This window comes from Giraffa tippelskirchi, chromosome 3 (genome assembly GCF_054371585.1).
Source record: "Giraffa tippelskirchi isolate mGirTip1 chromosome 3, T2T-mGirTip1v1.2.pri, whole genome shotgun sequence".
NCBI lineage: Eukaryota > Metazoa > Chordata > Mammalia > Artiodactyla > Giraffidae > Giraffa > Giraffa tippelskirchi.
In genome coordinates, this window is record NC_137277.1 from 91,938,137 (window position 1) to 91,950,451 (window position 12,315).

The following is a 12,315-nucleotide window of genomic DNA, read 5'->3' on the forward strand; positions in this document are numbered from 1 at the left end:
TGTGTGTCTGTGCTCAGTTGCTAAGTTGTGTCCGACTCTTTGCCACCTCGTGGACTGTAGCCTTCTGGGCTCCTTTGTCTATAGGATTTTCCAGGCAAGAATACCGGAGTGGGCTGCCATTTCCTCCTCCAGGGTATATTCCCTACCCAGGAATTGAACCTGTATCTCCTGCTTGGCAGGTTTCCCCAGTGGTAAAGAATCTGCTTGCAATGCAGGAAATGCTGGTTGGATCCCTGGGCCAGAAAGATCCCCTGGCCAAGGGCGTGGCAATCCACTCCAGTATCCTTGCCTGGAGAATCCCATGGACAGAGAGAGACTGGTAGGCTACAGTCCATAGCGTCACAAAGAGTCAGACACCACTGAAGCGAATAAGCATGCATGCACGAACTCCTGCTTGACAAATGGATTTTTTATCACTGAGCCACCTGGGAAGCCCTTGCATATTGCATCATGTTTCTAGACCTTTATAATTTTACTTTGAAACTACTTTTGAACACTACCTTTTAGCTATGTATGCAGAAAGACTTGTAGCTGTATTCTGCCATTTTTACAAAATTGTAATTGTCTTATCTCAAATTAGAGTATTGTCATTAGCACATACTAGAAAAGAAATATATCTCTAATCCTATTTCATGAGAAAATGCAAAGTCTGCCAGTACTACATTGCTTAGTTTATTGTCTCATATTGCTGCCTATGTCTTCTCCAGAAACTTCTATAGTTTCGAAAATTGGAGTGGCAATTGTGAAAAAGACAAATGTGTAGATTTCCATGTTGTGTGTGCGTGCTAATTCGGTTCAGTCATGTCCGACTCTTTGCAACCCTATGGACTGTAGCTTGCCAGGCTCCTCTGTTCATGGGGATTCCCCAGGCAAGAATACTGGAGTGGGTTGCCAAGCCCTCCTCCAGGGGATCTTTCCAACCCAGGAACTGAACCCGTTTCTCCTGTGGCAGATCCTTTACCACTGAACCACCTGGGCAGCCCAAAGTAGAACAATTCTTCTTTTTTTCCTTTGGTTTTGAAGAATAATATTAGTAATTTCAAAATACAAACATCTCTACTTTTTTCTACCCAAACTGTAGAAGATCAGTTGTGAATAGTTCAAGAATTAGTTGGTTGTTGGCTGGTTCAACCAGGTTCTTCTCTGCCTCCTATAATTCAAGCCTACCGTTTAACCTTTTCAATGGCATTATCTAGTTATACCTACATATAACACCATCACTGGGTACTTGGTGAATTCTTAAGGGCATTTAATGTAATATTGAATAGGAGACTCAGATGATCTTTTTCTGAATTTAGAGACAAAAATATAATAATCCCAGCACTGCCAGAAGAGCAATAAAAACACAAGCAGCATGGACTAAAGGCAAAAGATTACAAAAAGTTTGTGAAACTGAAAACGGTACATGAATTAAATAGATGGATGGTAACTAAATAGTTGGGAGATGAAACAGAATTAGAAAAAGAATGAATAATACACATCGTACTTTGCAAATAAATTCACAGGCCAAATCTCACCAGGGACCCTTCATACAAACCAAGGAGGTTTTATGTTTTAAGACCCCTAATGAGAACCTAGGTATAGTGAAGGGACCCCTACAGTGGCAAAGCGTGGTATAGACTCATTGTCAAAGCATGATGTATATTATTTTCTTAGTGGCAGGGGGAGGGGGATACTAAATCCCTTTCTTACCACACAGGTGGGGAGAACATTTTTTTTGCCATGAAGAAAAACAGCTACACTTCATCAAACAAATGGATCACCCAGCCTAGTACCTCATCACTATCCCAAGAGATGTTTTCTGGACAGTGTTATATGACATTAGCCACCAAGAGTGACTCTAATTTCCTATATGGTGCCATCATTTATCAGTTCATCTTGACACTTTTTGTCTTCATTTTACATCACCTCTAGGAAATACAAATCCAATAAACTCACTCTATATTTTATATCATGGTACTTTGGTTTGTTCTTGATTGCTTCTTTAAGGCTTTGAGTATTACGGAATTTGATCAAAATTCCTCTTAATCATATTAATAAATTTAATCATCTCATAGGCACTGATCATTATTTCTTTGTCTTAATCAGCTAGAGTCTTTATGTTCTAATTTACAACTTCTTGAGGAAAAAAATAACATGAGTTTGAAAGTCTCTGGGTTCTAAATATTCTGAATATCATATGGATTATTCCCTAATGAAACCCAGATTAGGTGTTAGGGAACTATAGAGAAATGGTTGGTTGAACCAATTTTACATCTCAGTGACTGTGCATCAGACAATTTAGTTGAAGGGGGACTTCAAGGTGGTAAGGAAAGACAGTGACTTTACTGCATCTAGTCAAAAAGGCTGTCACTCCTACTACAGTTAATTCTTTTTCCTCTATCTGCAAATAATGAAGGAAGAGAAAGTGACTTGGTCACGAAGTGTCATTGAGAATTAGCCTCAAGTGACCCAGTGTACTCTTCAGCTGAGAGCCTCAGAAACTTGACAGCTAAGGTCCAAAGGCAAATCTCAGAAGCTCAGTAAGCTGCCCAGAAAAGTAAATACTGGGGCTTGAAATTCTGTGTCTTTACCACTAGGTTATCATCTCCATATTAGAAGGTATGGAAGTAAATTACACTAAAGCTGCAAATGCCCATCATTTATATTTATATAGCAAGGTGATCTATCTCTTTTTTTAAGGCCAGGATCCACTTTGCCACAACGTCATAAATCCTTCCATTTTCCTCCTTGGTGGAAATTTCCCGTTTCTCTTTGAGAAAGATAATTCGATCCTGTTTGCATCATTCTTCCTCCCAACAGCCTGTTGTAGAAAACGCGCGCGCGCACACATGCAACCGCACACAATGATTTATGAAGATTTCTTTTCACAATCGCTCCTACCCAGCTCTGAAAGTCAGGACCTATATGACTGATGGCCTATCCAGATGAGCGGGTCCCAGGTGGGGGAAGGCACCCTCTGCGCCAAGTCTCCCTCCCCACCCAGGGCGACCTGGGCTCCTCACTCCACCTTTGAAAGGAAATGCATTCTTTGCTTGCCTGGAAGTCTCAGTAGCCCGATCGATCTATCATAAAAAAGAAAAGAAAAATTGCAGCCTAGAGACAGGTCTTGTCCCCCCCAACAGACTCCGTGGGCTAACTCCCAGGGAGGGAACGGATTCCCAGTATTGAATCCTCAGAGCTCAGGGCCCAGGAGGGACTGACGGGGTCACTGCCATCGGTCCCCACCTCCTCTGCCCGTAGTTCTTTCTCTCGCTCCGCGTCAAGTGGCTTCTCGGAAACGTTAGCCGATTCAGCAAAGCAGGAAGAGTGGAAAGGGTGATGGGGGCGGAGGGAAATAAGGGAAGGACTCTTTTGGCAGCTGGAGGGACACACACACACACGCACACACTCACACACACTCACGCCCCATCCAATGGGGTAGGTGAGGGTGCGCAGTCGTGCGACCCCCTCCTAGGCTCTCTTCTGTAGCACAATGGAGAGCGTGTGGCATCTCCAACACGGAGGTCGGGGCTGGGCTGCCGTCCGGGTCCCCGCCCAGCGCCCCCAGCAGGAGTGGAGGGCTGCGCGGAGCGGGGTGGGGCCAGGGCGGGGAGCGAGGAGGGGCCGGAGAGCCGGGGCGGGGCCGCCGCCTTTCTGGGCGCGCCCGGGAAGGAGGGGCGCAGTTGCCCGGCTGGCCCTCGCCCGCGTTCGCCAGGCGAGTGTCTGGTTTCCAATTCCGCGGGCTCCGGAATTGGGGCTGGGCTAGCTTGGGTGCCAGCGGCGGGTAGTGGCAGACGCCGGCCGAGCAACAGGAGCTCAGAGAAAAGAGGGAGCGGCAGCAGTGGAGAGGACGCCGGGGGAGAGGAAGGGTCCCTGAACCCTGCGCCCTCCCCGGGGCCAGACTCTGCGGGCGCACAGGGTGGGCATGATCGGCGAGCACGGTGGCAAGTAAGTGCCTTTTCTCTTGCTCCTCTGGTGTGGCGGGGACGGAGGCCGCCAGTCAGTCTCTCGCCAGCGCTCTGCTCAACTGCCACACCCACCTGTGTCCGTTTTCGCGTCTCTCGGGTTTTGGCCACCTGGCATTAACGCCACCTGCAAGTAGAGCGGGGAGAAGTTAGGCGAGGAGGTGCCAGCGATTGGACAAAGGGGAGCTGGAAAGGCAGCTGTTTCCCTTGCAAGGTCGGTCTTTTGCCAGTTTTGACGGTGTGGGTTTGCTGCCAGATCTTGAAAATGTGGAAAGGCAGAGCCGCTGTACCGAATGGCTACTGTTATTTCTTTTCTGTCTACGGTAGCTGAGTGGTCGGATGGGTTTCGGTTTCAGGGTTAAGTCGTATTCTTTAGGAGCAAAAAACATGTGTTCTGTTTCCCATTTGCAAAGGTGAGCGTGCAGAGCCCGCAGAGCTGACGCTACCTGTAGGGTGGCGAGGATGCGCCGCACCCCTTCCGAGCACACAAACCGAGATGATTCAAGGGAGGCATAGCCTTATTTCTCGGCGCAGTTTATTTTCTTTTCAAACGAATGTGCATTTTATTAGTGAAATTCAGATGGGTTTCAGAATCAGTTTAACTTTTTATCGACTTCAGCTGAAACTATCATTTAGTTTTTAGAAGAAAATAGTTGTTTTCGTTATTTTTTTTGAATACAAAATCTTAAAACGAGATTAACAAACTAGAAACTTCAGTGCCAACTTTGGTGATTATAGCAAAGATTTCTCATTATTTTAGTGTTTTTATTACATGTTAGCAGCATTTGAAATAATTTATTTTAGTGGTTTTTTTTTTATTATTGCAGTAGCAGCATTCGAAATAATTTATATCTGCTATGAAGGTAAGAGCAATTTTTATGTGAGAGAATCTTAAGGGGAAGTTTTAAAAAGCTCACTTCAATAAGATAAATACCAGATCAACGTAGGCTTTTAAAAGGATGATGGATTTTCATTTGTTGTTGTGAAGTCAGTGTTAAAAGGTTCAAGTTTTTTCAGAAACACAATTAATGTTCTTGTCTATTTCTCCTGATTCTACATGGGCAGGAGAAAGGTACTGTCCTTTCTTTCTTTCTCTTGGTAATTTAAAATATATGTTCATGATTTTTGCTTCAATATCAGTAAGGTTATCTATATATAATCTGCAAACCAAGTCCAATTATTCAATAGCCCATTTTATTGAAGTCTTCAAATTATTTTCCACCATTTAAAAAATATAAACTAGAATTCACTTTTTTAGAAACTAAGTTGTTAATCTTTATTTAATCTTTGTTTAACATCTTTAACAAATGTTGTTAATTATTAGAAACCATGTCTTATTTGAGCTCTATATATGGGATAATCATGATTGCTAAAACAGTTTATTCACAATAAAATGCTCGATAAAATATGGCATATGATATAATGAAGGATGTGCCCTGTATTAAGCAACTGACAATAGCTTAAGGTATGTTTTGTATTTTGTAGATGTTTTAGGTACCTGTCTATTTAGAAGTCCTCTTTTGAAAGTGAACCATTGTGCAATCGAGGGACTGGTGATATATTCTTGTAGAAGCCAGGTATATGGTGTGCCATGATTTCTATGGTGCAGGTTAGGGCTTCCAGGGTACCTGATGCTGCTATGGACGAAAGATGAGTCAGGTTTGTCTCTCTGCCAAGAGCATCCTCCTGTCTCTGTGTCTCCTAGGACCAGGAGGTAATCATGGGAGTCCTCTTGTGGTAGTGCTCCTGTGTTTTTGCTACCTGTTGCTGAGGAGACTTTTGGCAGCAAAGAAAAAGTAAGAAATTCAGAGATGGAATCTGTGGGATCCTATTCACCCTATTTAATGTGACGGACTAGCTTTCTTTGTGGCAGGGAAAAAAATAGAATCTTGTGTTTTTCATGAATAATAAAAATATTTATCTAATATCTATACCCATTAGATATGTGAAAGAGTGTGAAATACTGGGAAGAATTATATGTTATTTTTTCTAACCTTGTAAAGGAACTTTAAATTTAGAGCTATGAATGAGTCATTCTGAATGTCATAATGGTACCAATTGATGATTTTCCCTAAAACTTTGTCTTATAGCCTTTTCCCCAGTCTTTGTCATCTGAATTAATGGTTCCATCATTCACCAAGTATTTACTGCCTTCTCTTCCTCCTCATAGCATTTCATCCCTAACCAATCCATATTTCTGTCTCTCAATCCTGTCTCCCAAATGCATCTCTATTCAATTATACTTCTCAGCTGTACCTCTTCCACCCTGCTTTCTTTATCTACCCTGCCACCAGATTCATGGCATCATTATAATTTTCATGGATTCATGCTACAGCCTTGACTCAACCTCTCTACTTCCATAGTTTGCTCCCTTGTAATTACCTCTCCAAGAAAGCAACACCATTGTGTCTCCTCTTAAGAACATTTAGTGGATCATATGTGCTTAGTGCTTAGTTGCTCAGTCGTGTCCGACTCTTGCAACCCCGTAGACTATAGCCTGCCAGGCTCCTCTGTCCAGCTACATAGAAAAAAGGATTAAATGCAGAAACACAAAAACGGATTATCAACACATTCCTTCTATTAGCATCCAGCTCACTGTCTAATCTGGCCCTCCGCTACAACCTCTCTGAGCACATCTCCCATTCATTTATATGCTGCAGCCACCCTGGTCTTTTAGTACCTGAAACGCAAGAAGCAGTTTCACTCCCTAAGGCCTTTTCAAATGTTCCCAGTGCCTGGACTGTTCCTTCCTCTATTTAAATGCCTAGCTTGTTTGCAGACTTAAAACCTCAGCTCAAAGGTCTCTCCTTCAAGAGATCATTCTTGATCTCCTTGTCAAAAGTAGACCATTACATATTTGTTTCTGTCTTGGTACCTTGTTTGTTTCCTCCATAATGATTATTACAACATGCAGGTATTTTGTAGATCTGTATATTTTGCGGATTTATGTATTGGATGCTCCAAATGAACGGACACCATGTCTTTCTTGCTGACCCTGCTTCCAGAGTCGTACCTGCAGTGGGGAAGGAGGGGGTTCCTAGCTATTTATGAACAAAGATAAGACTTATTTCACCATAGAGTGCACGAACCCTGTAAACTTAAGCATTTTAGGATTCCATTTCTTTCTTTGTTGAGCATCTGGAAGTTTACAATGCAGGACTATGATTCTGAAGAGGTAAAATTAAAATATCTTGAGATGTATTCCCATCTCTCAGCAGTATAGGCTTTAAGGTATTCAAAGGGAAGTAGATTATAACACACCCTAAAAAGGCAGTAACCACAACTGGATTAAAATGTATTTTAAAGAAACACTCGAGTGCATAAGCCAATGACTTTATGACTTTAGTGCAAGTAACTCATAATATACAATGATGACCTTATTAGGTTTAAATTTACATCTTTCACCAGGATTTGAAGGTCGCTTTGTAATCACTAAATTTAAAATCTTGTTTCATAATAAATGAGAACAGTGGGCTCAGTGGATGGAAGTATGGTCAAATGAAGCGTAGGTCATAGGTTGGTGCCCACATGATCCAAATTTGTGTTTACTCCAGACTCAAGGGGCAAATTATCTCACAAATCCAAAATGTTCACCAGGAAGACTCAGAGAGACACTGTGGGCTAACCCAGGAAGATCCGTCACTATTTTGGGGATAGGAGAGTGGGCTTGAAAATGCATGTTGGTTAATGATAGCATCGTATTTATACTGCAGTTTATGCGCGCGCGCGCGCACACACACACACACACACACACACACACACACACATGCATGTGCATGCCCACACTTGGTGTGGCAATAAGCCCCCTCTTTCTTTGAGCCTATACTTAATGATATTAAATGAAAAAGAAGGTTTTATAGTAACATTTGGTTGAAAATTTAGCTTTCAATTAGGCACTTAGCTTTGATGAGTGATATTTTTTGTCTTGCAAGTGACCAACCATTTGTTTGTTTGTTTGTTTTTGGTAAAGAATTGGGCAGTCGTGTTTCTTCTGAAGGACTGAACTACTTCATGAATTGTCACTAGGGATTTTGTTAAATTTGCCCTTATGGTGGCACAGTGGGGTTGTTGTAATGTATTGGAGTGCATCTGTGCACTCATTGAAGTTAGGCTTCCATTTTACATATCCTACATTAACTAATTCATTCCCACGTGTAGTTATTAGGCTTCCTTCTTCAGAACTATGTAGGATTATGTTACTATTTAGGATGGCAAGGTCATAATGAAATGGATATCTAAGATTGTATGAAAATGATTTTCTAACGAGAATTTATAAGAGCATGTTCAAAAAAGGTGGGTAGATTACTTTTGTAGAATATGAGAGAACAGTTGGTGTCTTGCCTGCAAAATGAAATTTCTTCATCGAAGGTTTAACTTGCTTTTCCTTCTCTGTGTAGCTGGAAGGCAGTGGCTTTAGGCAACAGGGAAAACCATCAGCCTTGGGCACCTAAAAGAATGAAGTTTGGAGGAATGAAACCCTTGAGTGGTGAGGGAAAATGCCAGACCATGAAAGAGGGGAAGGAGGAGGGAATGTCTCAAAGAGTGCCAGTAAATATCATCTGCCACAAACAAATTTGAGTTGATATTATATGGCAAACCGAATTATTCTGTTATCTTTTTAGTCTCACTGAGAAAGTCGTTCTCTTTTCATTTCTCTTTAAAATAACTGTATTTTAAGTGAAAAAAATTCTGTCATTGCTGCTTTTTAACATAGGAAATACCTTTGGATTTTTAGAATAATATAACCTGGAGCCAAAAGCCATACATTATTGTTAAATTATACTATTACTTTAATAGTAATTTCATTGCTATTCATTTTACAATTTCCTTTTGTTGTGTCAGGTGTTTGAGAGACTGCCATTATTGATCACAACTTTCTTTAAAATGTCTCTTTGGATTTTTTACAAAGCTGTCTGACTCATTTATCAACATATGATAAAACTTTAATTGCACCTATGATTGTTCACTTGGAAATTGTTCACTCTTAGAGGGAGTGAGTACATTTAGATTATCATTAACTTACCATCCCTCCCCTGAAATGAATGTCGTTTTCTTTCCCTTTCTTTCTTACATCTCATCTTATAAACAGTAATGCAAATTTCGCTCGACTGTTAGGTCAAAGTATTTATACAAATAATTGGAAAATTGAGCCTCTGAAGAAGAATTAATAAGATTATATAGATGTATTAAAATACAAAGACATTTCTACAGAGATAGTTAATGAAATTTTCTTTGTGTTACATGCCAAACCAAACTTGTTGTGTCATCTGATTTTTTAAAAAGATTGGGGCAATTTCACGGTATGTAGTGTCTGCCAACTGTATCAGTCATTCAATGTAATTAAAAATGTCAACTTCTTCAGGGCCTATGATTTACAAGTTCAAAAAAGAAGCAAATAGAAGTAAATAGTACATATTCATATTGATACATAAAAATATAATGTGGAAAAATAAGAGAAATGTTGTTTGATAATAAAATATCTCCTTAGGTATGACTTAAATTCCACTAAATGTTCATTCTTTCAAGTTCAATGGAACTGCTTCCTTTAGGGCTTCGAGTAAGGATAATTTGCTAACTATACATATGTTTTAAATGGAATAAGTAAAATATTTTATTGGTAAATTATGCTTTTGGTTTCTCTGGATGATGGTATAGAGTTAATATTGCTGCTGCTAAGTCGCTTCAGTCGTGTCCGACTCTATGCGACCCCATAGATGGCAGCCCACCAGGCTCCGCCATCCCTGGGATTCTCCAGGCAAGAATGCTGGAGTGGGTTGCCATTTCCTTCTCCAGTGCATGAACAGGAAAAGTGAAAGTGAAGTCGCTCAGTCATGTCTGACTCTTAGCGACCCCATGGACTACAGCCTACCAGGCTCCTCCATCCATGGGATTTTCCAGGCAAGAGTACTGGAGTGGGGTGCCATGGCCTTCTCCAGAGTTAATATTGCTTATAGGTAAATTTTATGGGCCCGATATTTATAGGTAATCCTTTCATGGAACAAATTTTACAAAGTTGAAATGACCTCCCTCCTCCAACATAATACATATATTCTTGTTATCCTGGACAAATTATGGTAATTCAAGTAGGGAGAAAAGAAATGTCATCATCAGGGGTCAACTGGAAACAGTTCAGTTGAGTCACTCAGTCATGTCCGACTCTTTGCGATTCCATGGACTGCAGCATGCCAAGTCTCCCTATCACCAGCTCCCAGAGTTTACTCAAATTCATGTCCATTGAGTCAGTGATGCCATCCAACCATCTTATCCTCTGTCGTCCCCTTCTCCTCCCACCTTCAATCTTTCCCAGCATCAGGATCTTTTCAAATGTGTCAGTTCTTTGCATCAGGTGGCCAAAATATTGGAGTTTCAGCTTCAGCATCAGTCCTTCCAATGAATATTCAGCTTCTTACAATTCTGTGAGATCATCTGACAGACTTTTAGGAATGAATGTTAGTAGAAAGGCTATGCAAAGAATCTCTTTTGGAAATTCGTATTGTCTCTCCTATAATGCAGAATCTTTGTAAAATACTGGATAATGTGTTGAAAACACAGAGGAATAAATTTGTTTACATTAGTGTAGTGAAAGAATTGTTTTCTAGATATTTCCCTTGCGGAACATATGATCTTAGTCAAATGCTGAAAAGTGAAAGTGTTAGTCTCTCAGTCATGTCTTTGCAACCCCATGGACTGTAGCCAACCAAGCTCCTCTGTCCACTGGATTCTCCAGTCAAGAATACTGGAGTGGGTAGCCATTCTCTTCTCCTGGGGGTCTTCTTGAGCCAGGGATGGAACCCAGGTCTCCTACATTGCAGGCAGATTCTTCACTGTCTGAGCCACCAGGTAAGCCCTAGTCAAATGCTTTCACTTCTCAGATCAAAATTGTTATAGAATTGGTGGTGTCTATTTCTCAGGGTGGCTGTACATATTAGGGTAAAATATATATGTTAACAACAGGCATTTTAGTGTCTCACATTTTAGGGAGGTGTTCAATAATGTTGGCTAGACATTTGGTAACAGTATATTATAGTCAAAATTTACCCATTATATTTTGAATACAAATGGTGCAACATCTAAAGTTTATCATTGTTAATTCTACATTTAATCCTGTTTCAGTGAATACTAACAATGCACTTTATCCTGACTTGTTAATGATAGTATAGTTATACATCTCAAATATAGGACCACTGGATTTATAACACTTGTCGGTAAAGTTTTCAGCTATAATATAAGCTATTGCAAATAGTTTATATGAAGTATGTAAGAACTTCTCAGTAGGAAGACATGAGAGAGGCATTCAAAGATCAAGAATTTAACCATCCAGTTACACTTTATTTATGACTTTCAACCTGATCCATCAGAATTCTGCATTAATAGAGAGCAGGGCAGTGAAGGTGACCTGTCAGATGTCCTATTAGTAACAACAAATAATATCTCCTTTGATAGGAATTTTTTAAAAAAATACATGAAATTTCTCACTTATTTATGAAATCTGACTTACTCTACTAATTCAGTCATCAGGAGTATAACTTTGCATTTATAAATCAGTGAATAAAATGTGTGAACTTGAGGGAAATACTTGCCAGTTACGTCCATTCACTTACTTTATTCCATGGGTGATACATGAACAAAAATCCACATCTTGTAAAGCAAATCATCAAATTAAGGATGATAATTTGTTTTTTAATTGATTTCTTTAGCAACTCATAAATTTTGCTCAGATACATAGAATAATAAGAGGTGGGCTAGAGCAGTATCATGAAGACATAAAATGAGTATATAATGGATATATTACCATAAGGGAAAATATAGATAGCACAATTTACATCTTGTTAAAATTACTGATTGGTCCTTGGAAGAAAAGCTAAGACAAACCTAGACAGTGTATTAAAAAAGTAGAGAAATCACTTTGCAGACAGAAGTCAGTATAGTCAAAGCTATGGTTTTTACAGTAGTCATGTACAGATGTGAGAGTTGGACCATAAAGAAGGCTGAGCGCCGAAGAACTGATGCTTTCAAACTGTGGTGCTGAAGACTTTTGAGTATCCCTTGTACAACAAGGAGATCAAACCAGTCAGTCTGAAAGAAAATCCACCCTGAATATTCATTGGAAGGACTGATGCTGAAGCTGAAGCTCCAGTACTTTGGCCACCTAATGGAAAGAGCCAACTCACTGGAAGAGACCCTGATGCTGGGAAAGATTGAGGGCAGGAGGAGAAGGGGATGACAGAGGATGAGATGGTTAGATAATATCACTGAATCAATAGACATAATTTGATGAAACTCCGGGAGATAGTGAAGGACAGGGAAGCCTGGTGTGCTGCAGTTCATAGGGCTGCAAAGAATTGAACATGACTTAGTGACTGAACAG

The 12,315-nt window shown here is 40.4% G+C and overlaps 1 protein-coding gene across 1 annotated transcript in view; it reads left to right on the plus strand.

Moving 5' to 3' along the window:
* The first annotated feature begins 3,585 nt into the window (after positions 1-3,585).
* Positions 3,586-12,315, plus strand: part of SCN9A (sodium voltage-gated channel alpha subunit 9) — a 164,977-nt gene continuing 156,247 nt past the window's right edge. Inside the window, exon 1 of the mRNA XM_081576010.1 lies at positions 3,586-3,930. The gene's annotated coding sequence lies outside the window, so the exon portion shown is untranslated. The remainder of the gene's footprint in view (positions 3,931-12,315) is intronic.